Source organism: Nyctereutes procyonoides, unplaced genomic scaffold (genome assembly GCF_905146905.1).
Source record: "Nyctereutes procyonoides isolate TBG_1078 unplaced genomic scaffold, NYPRO_anot_genome, whole genome shotgun sequence".
In the NCBI taxonomy this organism is placed as follows: Eukaryota; Metazoa; Chordata; class Mammalia; order Carnivora; family Canidae; genus Nyctereutes; species Nyctereutes procyonoides.
In genome coordinates this window covers 34,022,097-34,041,257 of record NW_026575024.1, presented here as the reverse complement: position 1 = coordinate 34,041,257, position 19,161 = coordinate 34,022,097, and the positions used below count along the sequence as shown (strand labels likewise).

General features: G+C 39.8%; 1 protein-coding gene across 3 annotated transcripts in view; it reads right to left on the bottom strand.

Moving 5' to 3' along the window:
• Window positions 1–19,161, bottom strand: part of PLCB1 (phospholipase C beta 1) — a 673,777-nt gene that overhangs the window by 464,494 nt on the left and 190,122 nt on the right. The gene's annotated exons all lie outside the window — the stretch shown is intronic.

Below are 19,161 nucleotides of genomic sequence, written 5' to 3'. Positions count from 1 at the left end.
CACCCAGAGAGTTAACACTTTTCTCCTTCAGTTATTTATTCAAACATGTATCACAAGATTTTCTTCCCAAAGTTTTGCATTTTAATCATGCCAAGCCTCAATCCATGTTCTGGCAACCACAGGATTTTTTTAAAAGATTTAATATAATTTTTACTGCTTCATCAAGGACATTCTAAGACTTAAAAAAAAAAGCCCTTATGATTCATGGAAATTAAACAGCGTACTCTTTTTTTTTTTTTTTAAAAAAAAGGTTTTTTATTTATTTATTTACGATAGTCACAGAGAGAGAGAGAGAGAGAGGCAGAGACACAGGCAGAGGGAGAAGCAGGCTCCATGCACCGGGAGCCCGATGTGGGATTCGATCCCGGGTCTCCAGGATCGCGCCCTGGGCCAAAGGCAGGCGCCAAACCGCTGCGCCACCCAGGGATCCCTAAACAGCATACTCTTGAAAAACTATTAAATCAAAGAAGAAATCAAAGAGAAATTAGGAAATATCTTGAGACAAAAATGAAAACAATATACCAGAACTTATGAGATGCAGCAAAAGTAGCAACTACAGATTTTGACCTTTTAATCTCACATGACATCCTGAATATGCAAAGAGTTAATCTACCTTCCAAAATGAGGTATTTTAAGTTGACAAGTATGTAATAATATGTCACTTTTTTTTTTTCTTTTCAAAGAAGACTTGCTTCTTCAGATCATGTTTGGTTTTCTGGTAAGACAGAGAAATCCAACTGAGCTTTATCCCACGCTAATCAGTAGGGATAAAGATTGGATATGTCTGATGGGGAGTGTTTTCCCCAGAATTCATTGAATGGATCAACAAATCATCCCAAACATCCTGCCTATGTGCTTAAATTCATTAAAGGTAACTGCCTTTTCATTCAATTGTTGATTAACCTCACCACTAACACAAGGACATAAATGAGGCTTAGCTGTTCATATCAAGAACAATAAAGGATTGAAAAAGTTCATTAAATCCAGGTTCATTTTCCAGTTACTCAGATAATTTTCATAAAGCTTCTACAGGAATTCTACTGATGCCCACTTGGATCTTTGCTGGACCCCTAAAATTCAAAAATATCCTGAATCACAAACTATTCTTAAAAATCATATTTTTATATTGATTTTTTTTGGCTTTTGATAGATTTCTGTATATTTTTGGAATTCTTAAATTTTCTGTGAAAATAGTCATAATCATTATGACAAATGTACTAAATGAGCATTCTTTAAGAGATTCAGTCACTCTATGCTGTATTTGATCTTGCATTATTCTTAATTGGGTTTTAAAATATTTTGACCATTTCCTGGGAAATAGACATATGCATATATATCATCTAACCTAATGTGCAAATAGTTTTCTCAAAAGCTTGGAAGCATCACATCATAATCAAGAGGCAGTGCTTAATTCTAAAGAAGAAATATTTTTTCCTGAAAAAAAAAAAGAAGAAAATCTATAAAAAGCATCGGTTACCTAATTCCCATACCACCGTTCATCTTTGTCGTATTTAGAGCTAAAGAGAAATATGTTCTTATGCACTGTATTTTAGGTCATTTTCTTTTTGGTAAAGATATTCCAGTATCAACCACCTACTACTCTAGGTTTTTCTTTTTTTTTAATCTACCCCCAAGGGAACACAAAAACTTTACTCCAAAGATGAATGAAAAGGATTCATTTCATAATTTCATCAAATTTTACTTAAAAATGAATAAAGATCACTTTTTACAAAGCATCTGTAGACATACCATCACTGTTCTTGGCATTTTCACAGACAGCATTAATTTAGTATTACCATCCCTCTGTGAATGGAGAGGGAGTAAGTGAAATGCAATCGCTGTAGGATCCAGATTGGGATAGGGCAGATTTGAAAGACAACACATGGGCTGGGGTGCCTTCATGGCCCAGTCCATTAGGCATTTAACTCTTGGTTTCAGTTCAGGTTATGATCTCAGGGTCATGGGATCAAGCACTATATTGGACTCCAAGCTCAGAAAGGTGTCTGCTAAAGTTTCTCTCTCCCTCTTCCTCTGCCCCTCCCTGCACTCACCTGCTCACTCATTCTTCCTCTAAAATAAGTAAGTAAATAGGAAAAGAAGAAGAGGAAAGAAAGAAGAAAGAAAGAAAGAAGAAGAAGAAGAAGAAGAAGAGAAGAAGAAGAAGAAGAAGAAGGAAGGAAGGAAGGAAGGAAGGAAGGAAGGAAGGAAGGAAGGAAGGAGAAGAAAACACATGGGAAGACTATAAAAATGAAGTTACAGTTCTTAAGAGGAGAGGCCTGGAGGAAGAAGGGAAAGATAAGGCCTGGAAAGATAAGGTCAAGAGACCAAACTAATATTTACTGCAAGGCTAAAGTTTCAGAACAAGTGACTACAGAGGCTTACCCACCAGGAATCTTGGGGTAACTCAGAATTGACACAGATTTAGAATTGAGACATGAAACTGGGGCTTAAAATTATACATACAGAAATAAGACTTCAGTAGCTCATGTGGAAAGGAAGGAATTTTTATGACCTTTCTATACATTCATTAAAAAAGTGAAATGTGGGATCCCTGGGTGGCGCAGTGGTTTGGCGCCTGCCTTTGGCCCAGGGCGCGATCCTGGAGACCCGGGATCGAATCCCACGTCGGGCTCCCAGTGCATGGAGCCTGCTTCTCCCTCTGCCTGTGTCTCTGCCTCTCTCTCTCTCACTGTGTGCCTATCATAAATAAATAAAAATTAAAAAAATATTTTAAAAAAAGTGAAATGTTTTGAAGAGAGTGGGAAAATATTTAAATTACAGGAGTGAGACCAGGACAGGTCTGGGAGATGGGCAGTGGGCTACATATCAAGTGGAAGTTTGAATAAATTATCTTCTTGGAATTCTTGACCTTGGAGCCAAAAGGGAGCAATGGCCTGATACAGGTATTTGCTTCACATCTGCACTACATAACAATGAGAAAGAAAATATTCTGTGAAAACTCTTTTACAAGGTCTTCCATTTACTCCAATTTCAGCTTCAGGACAGTAGGTAGAAACAGAACAAAGAAAGATAACTAATAAAAGACATTTATCTCCTTCCAATACATCTTTGTCTCAGTGTTCACAAGAAATTCCCTGAAGAAATCAACCATTTACTACCCTCATTAAAAAGGTTGCAAAGTGGCAACACAGCACAGCTTATTTCCATCAATTGGTGTGAAGTATAGAATCTTTTAAAAATTCAATGACTAGAAATTAGAAACAAAAGTACATGAATTAAGTAGTTTCTTAGGTAATGCAAACAACTAAAGCAAAAACATTTGAAAGATATTTCTTTCTGTAATAGTCTACACTTTTGTATTATATACCAAAAGGTATCCTGGAAAGAAAGCTAGAAAGGAAGACAGGGAGAGATGGAGGGAGGGAGGGAGAGACCGTCATCTCCTCAAAGAATCACATCATTGATCAACACCATTGTTTGTCTTTTGAAGTGACTTGTATGTACTGATTCCAAGGGGGTCGCTACATTTTCAAAATGGAATCCACTGTAACTTTTGTTCTTTCATTCCACAATATTCATTTTATGATAAATTACTTTATTCTCTAGAGTCTAGAACAACTGAATTTCATAATCTCTTATGAAGCCTCAATTTTGACCAAATTCACTCTCCCTGGGTATATAATCTTTCCAAATAAATAACTCATGAATCCTTAGCATAAGCATTGAATATTCAAGGGACAGACCATTTGTTCATTATTGCACAATATATTTCTTCTTGTTTAGGTAAAAGTAAACCCTGAAAATAAATCTTCTTTAGAATTACTTCCTCTGGAAGTAAGTAAATACTCAGGACAAAATTCTTAAATCTGTATAGCTCTGATCCTAGATTCATGTTTAGTGAAAATATTCTAACTTGCTTGTCTGGGAAGCTTTTGTTTTTGTTTTTTTGTTTGTTTGTTTTTGCTTTTTTCCTTAATGTCTGAGCAACATATTCCCTGTACACATTTGGCCAAACCCTTCCTATCATTCAAATAAGCAACTTATCTCTTTTTGGTACCATTATAGACACCTACTGTGTTTCACAGCCTAGATGATTTGGGTTTTCAATTTTGAGTCAAATGAATCACACTTGCTCTATGTGGGTCAGTCAAAATTAAGTACAGAAGTCTCCATGTGCTGAAGTTGCTACTATTTTGCCTTACGATCATGGAATTAAATTAACTTGAGTCTTAAGCACTTTATGTCTTTCGGCATTATTATTTTTTTTTTTTTAGTACAAAAGCTGGGACACATCAAATAGTTCAACCTTCGAGAAGCTACATGGATATGATACCTTTATCATTACCTCTTTTGGTATTACTTGATAGAATCATCAGTGGTTCTCAAAAGTAGGATCCTCGAACAGCAACAGAACAGAATCACCTGAGAAATTGTTAGAAACACAAATTCCGGGGCCCTATCCCAGACTTAACTGAATTGGAAACTCTGGAGGGACAACCCAGCAAAGTCTGTTATAACAAACTCTCCGGGTGATTCTGGTATACTCTGAAGTTTGAGAACCACTGAAATGGATACTGAGAGATTCGTAAGGAATAGCATTTGAAAAGAAGTATCAGGCTTTCTGGTTCTTAAGAGTTCCCTTACTTGTAAACAGTTATATTTACCCTAAAGCTCTCAGTAAAAGTAAAGTTTATCATCTTATTTAAATAAAATATTTGATTTTTAGGGCTATTGGATGCCATTTTTACAAAAAGTATGTGAATTATGGAAAATTGAGAGACTAAGGAAGAAAAGGAGAGAGAGAATATATCAGCACAAATACAAAGAAAAATTAATTTCAGACACGACGGTTCTCACTTTATCTCCTACCTATTGTGCAATTCTGTTTTTAGAGTTAAAAAGAAAAATAAAGCATTACAAGGCTCTTTTGTTACATGAAAAATCATTGAATCCTGCAACTGTATGCAACTGATGATTTTCTTAATATTATTTTGATTACAAGCATTCCCATGTGCTTAAAAACTTTTTCTGATGAAATTATTATCAAACCATTTAAAGGGCCTACAAACCTAAGGGGTCAATTTCATCACTACACTCAGTGGTCTTCAAGGAGGACTGTATTATGATGCCATCTTTTCTCTACACAGGTGGGTGGGTTTGTGCAGGTCAGTATTACCAGGCTGTGCAGACCTTGAAGCAGAGGTGGCCAACTCCATCAGGTTTTGCACTTTGCCTTACACAGTGCAGAGAATCAAAGAAAATTACTGCCAAATCATGAACCACAATTTATAGCACCCCTTGTAAGGGTCTTAGGACCAGTTCTCAGAAATGGAATGCGAATGGAAGAGATGAGAGTCATTTTCAAGTCTTTTTCTCTCCCTTCTTCCTTTTTTTTTTTTTTGTTTAAGATTTTATTTATTTAATAGAGAAAGAGAGAGCCAGAGAGCACAAGCAAGGAGAAGCAGACTCCCCACTGAGCAGGAAGCCCTTGACACAAGGCTTGATCCCAGGACCCTGGGATGATGACCTGAGCAGAAAGCAGATCCCTAACCATAATCCAGGCACCTCCACTTCTTTACGTAGTGGTCAAGGAAACCCTAAGAAATATTGGAACATATTAGATGTAGCCTAGGTCCCTGAGTTACATAAAAAGAAAACTATCTTTAGACCAGCAACACACACATTGGACTCTTACATGAATGATAAATACTTGTTGATGTGGGGAACAAAAGCAAAGGAAAAATTAAATTTCCTTACAACTTACATCTCACTGGCAAGTCCTTGAGACAAGCAGAGTTACCTTCCTCCAGGAACTCCACTGCCTCAATGTTAATACTTTGCTAAGGGCAAAAGGCAATCTTAGCTTAACATTATTATCCCAACCTCCAGGATCCTGTAAGTCTACTTTAACACAAAAATTCCTTTGGAGACTTCCTTTATCTCTATCCCCTATGATCTATGTTTGCAATCATCCTCCAAGCATATGGCCCACTGATATACATCTAAAGGGTCTCATAACTAACGTTTTACTAGACAGTAGCAAATCACTTTTTCTTAATGACAGCTAGCCTGTCAAGATCCTAGAAACCTTGCTTCCAAATTCCTTAGAGACTTATGCTCCTGATCCCCTCTCAACTTGAAAGTCTATTATCAGCCACTCCTCACCTCCTCAGTGAAGCTCTTTCTGCCCATGGGTCTTGTCCCTATGCTTTAATAAAATCACCTTTTTGCACTGATGACATCACAAGATTTCTTTCTTGACCATCTGCTCTGAACCCTGACATTTCCATATCACTTGTGTTAAGCCATTGAAATTCTGGAGTTTATCTTTTATAATGGTATACTCTAGTTAATATAGGGCTTATATAACCTTTTTTTAAAAGGCCAAATTCCACTATCTCAGATCATAAAACATCACAGACACATCGTGATGGGTATTTTTATGTGATAACCTAACCAAGCCATAGGGTATCCAGATATTTGGCCAAACATTATTTTCGGGTATGTCTATGAGGGTATTTCTGTATGAGATTAGTATTTAAATCCATAGACTGAGAAAAGCAGATTGCTCTCCTCAGTGTGGGTGATCATCATCCAATCCATTGAGAGCCTGAATCAAACAAAAAGGCAGAGAAAGGAAGTATTCATTCTCTGCCTGACTGTTTGAGGTGGGACAATAATCTTCTGCTCTCAGACTATGTCTTATGCCATCACCCCACGTGGTTCTCAGTCCTTTGGACTGAACATCAGATTGTGAGAATTCTCAGCCCCCATAACTCTGTGAGCCAATTCTTTATAAGATAGATAAAGAGATCTGTTTCTCTAGATAACCCTGAAAACACATACATGGAAAGTTTTAAAAAAGGGGAAAACTGTGAGAACTTATTTTATCTCCATTTTATAGATGGTAAAACTGAAACCCCTAGAGGACTGTGGACTCTGATATCTTAACACATTTGATTTAACCCAGTTCTGTGACTTAGAATATAATTAAAGTTACAGCAAGCATTCACTAACACAAGTGTGTGGATTACTGTGGCTTTATGGTAAGTCTCAAAATCAGATAGTGGGAATTCTCCAACTTTGTTTCTTTTTAGTATTGTGTTGGCTATTCTCAATTCTTTGCATTTCCATATAATTTTTTAATTGTGTTGATTTTTTAAGCTTTCTAGGATTTGAATTGGGACTGCACTGATTCTATAGTTCAGTTTGAAAGAACTGACATCTTTACTACACTGAACCTTCCCATCCATGAACATAGAATGTCTCCGAATTTATTTGACTTTTTCATCAGAAAGATCATCATCAGATCTTCTTTGACCTTGTTTCCTCAGTGTTTTGTATTTGTTTATATGCAAGATCCTTGACATATTTTGTTAGACTTAATCTGAAGCATTTCAATTTTGGTATGATTATGAATGGTGTTTCTTTTTTTTTAAGATTTTATTTATTTATTCATGAGACACACACACACACACACAGAGAGAGAGAGAGAGAGAGAGAGAGAGGCAGAGACACAGGCAGAGGGAGAAGCAGGCTCCGTGCAGGGAACCTAATGTGGGACTCGATTCCGGGATTCCAGGATCATGCCCTGGGCGGAAGGCAGGCACCAAATGGCTGAGCCACCCAGGGATCCCCCATGGTGTTTCTTTTTTTAAATATCAAGTTCCAGTTGGGCATTGCTTCAATATAGAAAGGCAATTGACTTTTATATATTGACATTATATCCTGCAGTCTCTCTGGACTCATTTATTTGCTCCAGACAGGATTTCTTGGTAGATTCTTTTGGGTTTCTTACATAACATATCTTGTCATCATGAGTAAAGACAATTTTATTTCCAGGTTTCACATGTGTCTTTTTGATTCACTGATTCTCTTCCTCCTCAACTGGACCGTGTTTGGTACTTCTTCCATAGTCCATTCCAGCCACCATACTTTTTCCTCAGAGTATTGATCTTCCCCCTGGTCCTACCAACCTCCTTGTCACATTTCTCCCTCTTATCTGAGCTCCTCTCACTTCACCTTTTTAAATGCTCTAACTTTCTGATTTCCACCAGCAATGCAGCCGGCAATAGCCAGGCATTCTATTGAGTTTCCTCCTTCCCAGACACAGTCATCACACTATAATCATTCCCTCATCTCTTGATCACAGAACTGCAAGTTGATATAGACACAGTAAGGATTCTTCATAGAAAAAAATCCAGACCCTAATTGCACAGCTTTCCTGAAAATGCCACCAGGGGAATGGTGTGGTCTCTCATGGCAACTTACACTTTGCATCAAGACCAGCTGAGAGAAATGAGGATTAGCAAAAGACCCTTTCACCAGGATTTTGACTACAAATATGTCATATTGTGATAACCTAAAATTCTTTCATTTTGTTGACAATATATTCACTGTTTCCCATTTCCCCTTCTTGTCACTTGTCTAATCTTTCCTTCTAATCTTCAAAACCTAATTCTCCCCAAGACTCCCTAGTCTCTTTGAGCTGCATCCTCTGAGCTGCTGAGGATTTGCTGTGTGTGTTAATCTTTTGCTCCTTGCTTCACTGGTTCTATTGGATTAAACCGCTACACAGTGGAATGTTCTACATTGTTTTTCATGTATGTATGCATGCATATAAATATGTGTATGTGAATGTGCATGTGTATGCACATTTTTTAATGTCTTGTTTTTTCACTTTACAGAAAATCACTCGAGGGTCAAAATTCCATTTCATGCTTCTTTGTAATCCATACATGTTCAAATACATTTGACTGATTAATATCTGTTTTTAAGCAAAGATATTGCCCTAGTTTTAGCAAAAACTGGGAAGATAATCTAACTTTCTAAATGTTAACTAAATATCTTTTAATCCTACTTATAATAATAGTGAATGCATATCAGTAATAATTTATGTTCAGATATAAGTAAAAAAAGAAAAAAAAACACAAAATAACAGTCGTTTAGGCAAGGTAAAGACTTATTTCTCTCTCAAATTAAAAAAAAAAAAAAAAGCCCAGAGGTAGGAGTCTAGACTGGGCAGGGCTGCACACAAAGGTTGACTGGATCCCAGCTTTTACCATGAGGTAGTTTCTCAATCCTCAGCATGGGGTTTCTCCCTGATGGCAGAGATAACATTCAAATACAATTCATATCGGTGACAGAAGAGAAGGAAAATTGAAGACACATCTCTCAGACACACCTGCAAAGGAAGCTGGGAAGCATATAGGGAGAATGGATACTAGATCAGCTGCTAGCAGGTTTCCTCTGACTAGAGGAAGAACACTCTTTCCGTGAAAGTGTGTATCACCAGGACTTCTATGTTCAATAGTCATCAAATGGACATTTGCTGAAAGACTGGAGTCTCCATAATCCTCCCTCTCTTTGGGAATGCTTTGTGGTCTGCTCTAGAATATTATCCCTCAGTTATGACTGCACACATCTCTCCTTCAACAGAAACTTACAGTGTGTCTACAGCCACACCTCTCCCCCACCCCCCATCCAGATCCTCCCCATCTTGATTCTCTTACGGAGTGGTTTACCATCATACCACTGAGCTTTTTAAGGAGTCAGGTCCTTTGTGTCTTCTAACCATTTGAAACTAAAGCAAACCTGATAGTTCATAAATATCTCTTCAGAGAATTAAATTGAAATTCAACTTTAAAAATTCATCATCCTTACATTTTATCTTAACTTTAAGGTCTAAATCCATCCATTCTAATAGTAGCATAGTAAGTATCTCAATGAGAAACAGCAGATAGAACAATATTTTAATGGGCCACTCCACTTATATTTTTGGACCATTTCAAATCCCCTAATATAGACATATTCTCAAGTTAACAGCAAATAAACCAAGACCTCTGTCCATTACGTGCCCAGTGTCACCCGACTCATGGAAATTTCCAGGAATACTGATCCAAGAAAGTGAAAAAGAAAAGCACACAATAAGTGTACTTTAGACACACCAACTAGCTTCAGTTGGATTCTCCCTTCATGCTCTCTTCTGACTTCTGGTTTAATTCCAGTCCTGCTTCATCAGAGCTCATGTGCAAGGTTTCTTTAGTAATTAGCAAGCACGATTAGTATAAGGTACCTACCCTTTTAAAGGTTGCAACGAATTATGTAATAGACATTTCAATACAATGAACTCTGCCTTTTTCTGTCCCTACACTCCAGAATTTTAATTATACAAAATGCTTGCTCTGACATTCTTGCCTTTTATTCCATAAATAGCAAAATCCAGAGGTAAACCATGTTTGTTTCTCTTAATCAACATATTCTTAATTCTTTCCTGTTTATAGCTTTACACAGGAACCCTTTTGGAGCTGCTTTGCTGCTTAGCATCAAAGCTCAGGCTATCCAGGGAGCCTGGGCTATTTATTTCCATGGTTGCTATATTTAGCTCTTGGCTTTGTTTACAGTCATCTCTCTCCACCCCACAAACACTTTAAAATTCTGTGTTTTTTTTTTTTTCTGCAATTCTGTACCCTTCTTCTATCTTTATAACTACCTAGTTCTCTACCTACCCGAGCATTTTCTTCTTGAGTTCTCATCCAGGGGATGGCTGTCCTTCCTCTTTGATTTCTTCTGGAGAAGAAGGAAATTGCCTTTTGGAGCTGGAGAAGCCTTCAGGGGCACAACTGTTACTGCTGTTCCTCTCTGGGAGAAGGAGCACCCTTCTAGTTGTGATTTGCAGGCAACTGATGAGTGCAATTTGAGTTCCTGGAGAATGCTTTTCACCCCCAGAAGTCAGTGGATTTGTTTAATAGTTCATTTAAAAGTGAACATTAGTTTGACTTTAAGACATATTAAGAATTCTGGGACTAAACTGTGCTTGTCACCACCTTAATTAATGTAACAATTACAATACCAGCTTAAGGAGATGTGTGTTTAATAGTTCAAATAATAACTAATGACTACTTTGGGAAAAGGCTCAATGTGTGCTGCATAAACTAAAAAGAAGGGAACATTAGGAAACATTTTAAATGAAATCTTTATCATGCTAAGGGCCTTGCTCTGATGCACATCTCTAGCATTTAATTTTCATCACTGAGCAAGGAACGAGGTCAACATAACATTCTTCAAATGCCAAAATCATAGTTATTAATTAATTATTCAAGACTTGAAAATCAGATTGGCTTAATTATCTTTATCTTAGGTCAGCCTTCTATCACGATAAATATGAAGGAGTGAGTTCCACAGGCAGGCACAATTGAGGAAGAACATTGGAAGGATGAAATTTGCCAGGAGGAAAAGGTTAAAATTAGTCTGGTCAGGGCTGTGTTTGGGGGTAACGTGACTAGTGTTCCTATCTCCATCTTGATAATGCCAGGAAGTTATATTCAATAAATTATTTTCCTTTTGGAAAATAATAACATAAGCCTGGGACACTACTAAACCTGTTTTAAAATTTTGTATCCTGCCACAGTCTGACATAAAACACGCATGTCCTCACTCCCCACCCCTCACTTTATAATAGGACCATTCTTAACCTCACTGAATTCTTTCAAATTGAACCCATGGCATCTTCTCTCTTTTGCCATTTTTAAAGACTTAAGGAACATTTCACTATAGAAGTTTGGCTGAAATTAGGAGGGGAAGAAAATGATGATAACAAGAAAAGGATGTAGCTCCTATTCTGCAGAATACTTCTACTCTCCGTTTTGCTTGGACAAGTTTCAGGATCTCTCGCTGAAACTCACTTTTAGGTTCTCAATAGACCAATGGTTCTCTGTAGGGAGCCATTTTGCTGCCAGTGCTTTTCCCTCCAGCCTGGGGCATTTGGCAGAATCTGGAGACATTTTGGTTGTCACGCTGATGGGTGTTACTGGCATCTAGTGGGTAGAGGGCGGGGGTGCTGCTGAACATCCTCCAATACCCAGGGCCTGTATCAGCACCTGTCACAGCAAGGGTTGGGTACACTGACCCCCAAGGTAGTCTGGTCCAGTGACTGACATCATTGCTATTCAAGACTCTGGATTTCACAGTCCTCAAGAGGGAAGCTGCCGTTCATGAATACACTCATAATTAAAAATAAGTTATCTTTAAACATCAGGACTGACGAATTTTTAGCTCCCTTTTAGGTGTATGGATATTCACCAGACATCACAGATTTAAATGGTGGCCTGTTCCCAGACCCAAATGATATAATATCAATCAAAGATACTTAAGAGCGAAAACATAAAAGACATAAAAAGTAAAAGGAACTCAAGTTTCAAACTGCAATCCATTTCAAATCCTTCCAATGTGTCTGTGTCAATGCATAAAATCCCAAAACAAACAGCCCAGCTCTTTCCTTTTTCTACTGAAGGGTAGTGAACAGTGAAGGAAGAGCCGATTCTGACAGTTTCGAAACTTCGTTACTTTACAAAAACTCAAAAAAATATGGAGAGTGAGTATACCATGTACCAAGTACACTAAAAAACAAATATCAGTTTGGTTAGTTTTCTACTTTTAATGGCTTCAGGTCTTGCTTACAAAAAGCAAGCAGAGATCATTAGGGACAAACATTCCTTTCAGCATGCCAACTTTGGATCGACTGTGCTCGCATTTACCAACCCTCATATGCTTCTGCCCCTAAGTCTGCCGAGATGTTCAAACATTGGTCTGCAGCAAATACCTCCTTCCTCCTTCACACACATTCCTATGAAAACCAGACCAAAAAAACAAAGAAACAAAACAAAACAAAAAACAACAACCCCGCAAAACACACACACACACACACACACACACACACACACACAAACCCAAAACACTGAGACAAGTTAGAGTCCATTGCCTTTTGGGTGAGCTACCACCTGATTTTCATTGGGCTCAACAAGATTCAGTTCAAGATCTGAGTAGGACTGCCTGTGTGGGCATAACCAGGTTGGAATAGGGATCAGGAGAGGAGACACTGCAGAGAGGACATTTTGGGAAGGGAACTAAGTGGGAAAAAGTAGAGAGGTACACAAGCTTATAACTTCCTTGGGGGAGTGGCTGGAGTAGAAGTGCCACAGCACCAGGAGCGAAGGCTGGAAAGGAAGACAGAAGCCACAAAGGGCTCAGATGCTAGCAGAAGCCCTAGAAGAACCTGGGCATGAGATAGCAAAACAGCAATGGAGGTGGATTTACACAATAAAGCCAGAGCATCATGCAATGAGGAAATCAAATTTTAGCTCAGGCTCCATAAATAATGTGACTGTTCTCATCCAAGGGAGAAGAGTAATAGGTTCCCTTCAGTACTTGTGTATGAAGAAGGTGGACTAAGGACATCATGCCCACTTGGCACAAACTGTGAGACCAAACAAGCCCACAGAATCCATCTCCCGGATCAGTTAGCAAAACTGGAAGCCAGCATCTGGCAGTGCATCCTGGAGGCAAGTCAAGCCTCTTCATGGAGGGCACTTGGAGTATTTACAGATCCAAAGAAAAAGAATTAGGACCCAAATCCCCACAACAAAACAAACAGCAGCAGCAACAAATAACCCTTGCATCTTGAAGCCCAGAAAGGAAAAGGCATGGGTCTCCCAGCAAACAATTTGCAAAACTATAGCAGAGCAAGGACAGGTTCAGGTACAGAACAGAGCAGCTTCTCCTTCTGACACTGGTCAATTTCTCACGACATTGCACAAGAAAGAATTCTGCTGTAAAGCATGATGGGTTCCAAGTTGATATTATGCCTTAGTCATAGATCGCTAAAACGTTGGTAGACATCATTCTATAGTGTGTTTATTCCTTCTCAATGGATGCTTTTGTAGTCTGCATAAGTCCCTAAAATAAAGAACCACTTATTAATAAGGCATTGATAAAGAGAGATAAAAGTGTGCTAGGTGGACTGTATCTCATAGTTGCTATTAGAGAGACAGGTCCCTAAAACACTTTGTCTTAGGGATGCTTATTTTTTAACCGTATGTCACAACAATGTCAGAATCTAGAAGTGTATTAAATGGCCCATTGCAAATCATTAATCAGTTTTGTAAACAAGGAGAAAATATACAAAGTTACCATTTTAAGAATGCTAAGGGTAAGTCTGGTGGTAGGGAAATAATGAAGCAGAGGGCACAGAAAGACAAGTCAGGGGCTCCTACAACAATCTAGGATAGTGGTTCTCAAAGAGTGGATCCCAGACCAGCAGTATCCACATCATTGGGGAACTTATTAGAAATGCAAACTCCTGGACTTCCTCCAAGATCTATTGAATCAGGATGTCTTGTAGAAGGGCCTAGAAATCTATGTTTTAGCAAGCCTGAGGACATTTTGATGCATGCTCAAGTTTGAGAGCGGCTGACCTAGGAACTTGCTCTGCCAACAGTGATCTAGTGGACAAGCAGCACCAGCACAATCCCACCTTCCCGGAGCTGGTTAGAAATACAGACTCTCAGGCCCTACCCCAGACCCACTGAGTCCGAATCTGTGTGCTATCCAGAGCCCGGGTGCATTCCAGTCTGAAAAGCTGGACAAATAAGATCCTCAAAGAGGGGGTTGCTGTGGAGATGGGGAGGAAGTGCAGACTAATAGAACATTTTGGGAAGACTAATGAACAGCTCCAACACTTTACTGGTAATCCAGTTGTATAAAACTATCCCTCAAATATCCACATAGATTGCATTACTGGCCTGTGGGATTTGATGGTCCTCAGAGTCCACTGTAGTGGAATAATAAAGACTTTTCACCCTGTGCAGCTCCACATCTGCCTCTCTAATTGTCCTCTTCCCCCAAATGCAAACATTTCTGGGAGGGGCTATATGTGAAGTCGTTATTGGAACACTTCCAAAGAATTGTTGGTCTCTTTTTGGGGGGAGGGAAAAGCAGCAGGTGAGAGATGAGGATGCCTTAGGGAGTTACTCAAGAGGCAGTGATAGGATTTACTGGAAATAGGTTAGAGCCACATCATTGTTTCTGGGCGGGTTGGCTCTGGCTCAGGGCTATGAAGGCTTGGCAGCAAGAAATCAACAGTTTACAGGAGCGCTAATAAGCTCACAAAGTGTGCTATGGATTTGTGTAAAGGAGGCAAAGTTCAACCTGTAAGTCAAAACTGAACAGGTGGGAAACACCTGCTCTCTCTAGCTGCAAAATGCGTTCAAACCTGTTTTTCCCTGCCAACAATCCATGAAGGCCTTGGCTTTAATGATTAAGTAAAGAGTCAAAGGAAAGAAAATATAGACCAGCTCATCTTTTTTTTTATTTATTTTTATTTATTTATGATAGTCACGCACAGAGAGAGAGAGAGAGAGAGAGGCAGAGACACAGGCAGAGGGAGAAGTAGGCTCCATGCACCGGGAGCCCGACGTGGGATTCGATCCCGGGTCTCCAGGATTGCGCCCTGGGCCAAAGGCAGGCGCCAAACCGCTGTGCCACCCAGGGATCCCTCTTATTTTGTTTTAATTGGGAACTCATTCTGGTTCGTCTTAGATTAACGATTCATTAACAAGTCAACTAACATATCTTTTCATGTATCAACTACAAGTTTTAGAAATTCACATCCTTATTCTAAGACTTATGCAAGACTTATAATGCACTGCATCATTTAATAAGCACTTGCCACACTCAATTCAGATTGAGATGAATTCTTCACTGTGTATGATCTATTACTTCCTGAGTCATCACAAAGCCAAGCCTTGAGATTCTCAGGGCTCCAGAGGAAAGATAAAATGTTAGTTCTCTCCAGTTGGTGTCCTTTGAAAATGTTCTGTTCCACCAAATTTCTTGGTGTACTCTCAGAAAGCATGAGGGAGCAGCATAACTCAATGGTTTTCACCTCAGTAATTTTTATCATGGGTCCTGGCATCGGAATGGCCAGGTCTGAATTCTCACTCTGGTACCTATGGCTTTGAGACCAAGTGCAAGTTACTGAACTTCTCTGTCCCTCAGTTTGCACATATATATAAGGAGGAGCATAATTCCTACTTTGTATTTTAAGCGAGGAATAACCTAACTTGCACATGACAGGTCATCAGTGAAGGTCAGCCATAATTTTTGCCGAGTGTGTGATTTGAGAGTTACAAAATCCTCTGTGAAATAGCACCATGTATATAAGTAAATGAGAATATCAGGAATGGATAAGTGTTGTTCTTGGGTTAGGACAATCTGGAACTTGGAAGGCCTCCCCAAACAGGTGCAATCCCTGAGGAGGAGGAGCATCACATGAAGATCTGGGAGAAGAGGATTTCAGCCAAAAAAAAAAAAAAAAAAAAAAGGCGGGGGGTGGGTGTGGAGGGCAGCCCGGGTGGCACCGCGGTTTAGCGCCGCCTGCAGCCCGGGGTGTGATACTGGAGACTCGGGATCGAGTCCCACATCGGGCTCCCTGCATGGAGCCTGCTTCTCCCTCTGCCTGTGTCTCTGCCTCTCTCTCTCTTTGTGTCTATGAATAAATAAATAAAATCTTAAAAAAAAAAAAAGCAGCAACTCTAGTGCCCCAGAAACTCAGGATAAATTCCAGGGAAGAAGGAGACCCATAGGCTACATCAAGTGATGCCCAAGCAGCCAAGTAAGATGAGAACAGATGATAAGATGTTGGACTTTGGTAACTGTGATAAGAACTTTGCAGCAGAGTGTGTGTGTGTGTGTGGAGGTGAGAATGGAAGGGGAGAGAGGAGAGATCATATATGCAGATCACTCTCTAAAAGAGTTTTGCTGTGAAAGGGAGCTGCAAAATGAGGGAAAGAGTGCCTGGCAGTGCTTTCAAGTTGGTGAAAGAAAGGCTTTACCAGCCACACAGGTGCTGTGTGTACAGGCTCGGAAAAGCATGGGAGGCAGGATCCCAAGGGGACAGGACAAGAGGGGAGGTCTGCATGCAGGCAGAGGGTACCCAAGCTTAATGCTGGTCCAAGGTGGAAGGGAACGAGCTTGAGGAGCTAGACTGGCTGGGGCACATCCTACCTGAACACTGCTGAATAAAGAGCTTGGAAGAAAGTGTGCAGCTATTGAATGACACCATTTAAGATAAAAACCCATGATCTTCCTGTTCCTGGGACTCACTAAGTCCTCTCTGCTGTACGTAAGACAGGATCCCAAGATCATCAGGAATGAAGAATAGTGTTCAGGTACTCCAAACGTGCTAACAATTTTTAAAGGAAGATGCTCTTTATGTGTCAAAATTAGAGTTAAGCTATGTATTAAAACCCTTAAAAGGCATAATGGAGATCTCTATTTAGCATACGATACTTAAAGTTTCATCTTCATCTTGGAAATATGGGATAGAAAATCCAAAGGAAATCCATATCAAGCTGGTAGGAACTTTAAAGTCTGCAGTGGAAGTGGTCATATTAACTAATCGCTAACTATCCCATGTCACACTGACTATTTCTCAGAGTGACAGTTTGTGGCTGAGCCTTGGAAAGGGGGGACCTCAACAAAACTTCCTAGGGCAGTTACAAAGATGGTCTTTTGATAGAATTATCCATTCAGGAAACCAGGGCTGTGGAGAGACAATCCATGTAAGAAGCACAGCAGGAGGGGCCAAGCAGGGAATAGAACAGGCAGCATTTACTGAGCATATGCTGTGTGTGCCAGGGCCTGTGCAGAACCCTTTCTGGGCATTCACAGCTGAGTTAACTTTTTAACACTCAACAGCATTCTTATCCCCATCTTACAGAAGAGGAAACAGAAGCTCGAAGATGTTAGGTGATTTGCCCAAAGTTACACACCTGTTATTAAGTGGAAGCACTGATGACCACAAGCCTTCAGTGATAACAGGACCAACCAAGTAATTGCCAAAAACAGAAGGGCAGAGTTGATAGAGCTGGATGAATGCAGGGTGGGTGTGGAGAGAGAACAAGCAGAGATGAGGTCAAGGTGCAGGTGGGCTGAGAGCCAGCCTCAGAGTTAATTCTGTAACACAGCCAGTCTGCTGATGGTGGAACTCTTAATGGAAGGTTGGCAGGCACGACTGTGCTGAGGAGCAGTTCTGGGAGCCAATAAGCTCAGCCTGCTGGCAGGAGAAGGATGAATTACCTCTCCAGGGCACTGGTTGTCTAATTCCATTGCCTCCCATCCCCAGCCTGTTACTCTCTCCTACTCTCTCCACCTCAATAATATTTAGGGTTGAGGAGCTGCCCACATCAGGAGCGGGTGACAGCTTATCACTGCAATCAGGAGCACTGATGTTCATTCATACACGATTGGTGAGAAAGTAAAGTGACACAACAACTGGGAAAATTGTTAGGGAATTCCTTATAAAGTTAGATATCCACCCTCAAAGACTCAACAAGCCCGCTCTTGGGTAATTACTCAAGAGTGATGAAAACGTATGTCCACAAGAAGACCCATACACGCCTGTTCAGAGCAGCTCTATCCATAACAGCTCGAAACTGGAAACAATCCAGCAACTGGAAAATGGACAAATTGTGGTCAAATCATCTGAAGGAATACTACAGAGCAATAAACAAGAGTAACACAACATGCAGTAGCATGGATGCATCACAAAAGCATTGCATTCAGTGAAAGAAGCCAGATGTTTGAAAACCTGCTGTGTGATCCACTTAAGTGAAGGACAAGAATAGGTAATACTAAGCTAGATGATAGGATAACAGTAGTCTCTGGGTATCTGTGTGTATGTAGGGCTAGCAAGGAGAGGTACTGTCTGGCAGAGGGCAAAAGAGAATTCTCTGGGGCCATGATAATATTCTATCTTGATCCACTCTATGGCTACACAGGTGTATACACTTGGAAAATTCGTTTAGGGGGAAGCCGGGGTGGTTCAGCAGTTTAGCGCCTGCCTTTGGCCCAGGGCATGATCCCGGAGTCCTGGGATCGAGTCCCACATCAGGCTCTCTGCGTGGAGCCTGCTTCTCCCTCTGCCTGTGTCTCTGCCTCTCTGTGCGTGTGTGTGTGTGTGTCGTGAATAAATAAAAAAAAAGAAAAAAGAAAATTCATTTAGGGATATATTTGAGAATTGTTCATTTCACTCTATATAAATTATGTCTCAAAGAAGAACATTAGCATACAAAATAAAAAATTTTAAAATCACCCTTGTTTTGACCTCTGAGTAAAGAAAACTTCATTGTTGGCTTTCAAGTTTATCATCCTTGTCCTAGCTCTGCTAACTGGGTTCTTGGCCATCACTACACATCACAAAATGCAAAGGCAATCCACAAAGCAGACAACCTACACCATAGCTGCACTTGACCCAACAATTATCCTGGTACCGGGCAGTTTATTGTTTTTCCTTGCAAAAGAGTATTCATAAAAAGACATACTTGCCATTAACATTAACAAAATGATTACAATGGGCACAAC